The following is a 1541-nucleotide window of genomic DNA, read 5'->3' on the forward strand; positions in this document are numbered from 1 at the left end:
GGTTCTTGTTGACGACAGGAGAATCTGTCAGACCTTTTCTTGAAGCTTCTGTCCCTCTTTTCCTTCTAATATTGTTTCTGTCTTTGCCTCCATACACACTTTAATCATTTTGGAGTTACTTTAGTTCTTGCCCAAATCCATTCCTCTTGTAGTGATCACTCTTGAGCTCGTTGTTGTGCTGTTACCGTCTGTGTTGTACGCTCGCACTGTACTTTCAGTTCGTATATTTTCCGTGACCACGTCACTCATTTTGTCGGGTAATTTGTGTCAGAAGTTTTGTGTTTTGTCTCACAGCGCCGCTTGATATCAGCGCTCTGAATAAAACATGCAGATTCCATGCTTATAATACAAACCGGCCTCGTAGAACTCACTGCTGGTAAATAAAAGCGAAATCTTCGGTCCACTCATCTTAAAAGACACCATTTTTAGTCCACTTTTCTAATTTTAGACAGAGCCATTGTTCACGCACATTCCAGATAACTTTACGTCCCAACTACGTAAACATTAGAACACCGCTTTGAGCTTTTGCCGGTTGAAGGACCCCGGTCTGAACGTAGCTGTCCTCACGCGCGCCTGTTCAAAGATCACCGTGTAAATATGAATGAAAAAGCGTACTTTTTTTTTTAATTAAAAATGCTTGGCGGTTCGGATAAGAGGGTCTCGGGGTCCGGACCCGGACCGCGGTCCGCCAGTTGGAGACCCCTGCACTAAATGAACACAACTTGTAAATAAACAGCTAATATTTCCTCCTAAAACCATATTGTGCATTACGGAGATTCTATTATATACTTTGATATTATTCACTAAAACGTTGCCCTGCTTTAGTTTGTGACAAAAACAAATGTTCTTGACCTAAATCCTTCTTAATGCACCGGTGGAGCAATATTCAGTGTTTCCAAGATTTTGTGAATTGATGATTGCACAAATAGTAAGAGTAATAAATAATAAGAGTAAAGAGTATTATTTTTGTCCTAACAGAGCCACAAATGTCTGAATTTTATTCTCTTCTCATAGTGGATGCTATAAAAGCGTTTTGCTGATCACCGCTAGCTCCATGGAGAAATTGTGTACGTGTGTTAGCCTTGGAGCGCTGCTGGTAGTGCAGGCTCTTCCTGGACGGGGCTGTTCCTTCACGTTCTAATCATTGACATGAAAAGAGATGGACAAAACAAGGCTGCTACCTCGTGTTCCAACGAAATGAAGTTAATTCAGTCGCCATTTTTCCAAAGTATTTTTCCGATTTCGCCATTTTGGGACCAAACGACGTTAGCCAGCAGTCATTGGGACCAGCGGGCTCCACATGCTCTCATTGAGACATCTGATTGGCTAGTTTATAACTTGAATAACTATCGATTAAAGAAAATATATCATGAACAGAAAATTACATTAATATTTAATAATATAGATTGACCGAATAATAGCTAGATTTCAATAGGAGTCAGTGGGATTTTGGCTTTCTGGGTCCAGCGGGTACTTCCTGTTTGTAACGCAAAGGGGGAGGGGATGATCAGTCCAGTTCTCATGTCCTGTCCATGCTCAGA

The 1541-nt window shown here is 41.1% G+C and overlaps 1 protein-coding gene across 1 annotated transcript in view; it reads left to right on the forward strand.

The window, feature by feature from the left end:
- Window positions 1–1541, forward strand: part of LOC112149018 (von Willebrand factor A domain-containing protein 5A) — a 21268-nt gene that overhangs the window by 6249 nt on the left and 13478 nt on the right. The window lies entirely within an intron of this gene.

Source organism: Oryzias melastigma, linkage group LG13 (assembly GCF_002922805.2).
Source record: "Oryzias melastigma strain HK-1 linkage group LG13, ASM292280v2, whole genome shotgun sequence".
NCBI classification, from domain to species: domain Eukaryota; kingdom Metazoa; phylum Chordata; class Actinopteri; order Beloniformes; family Adrianichthyidae; genus Oryzias; species Oryzias melastigma.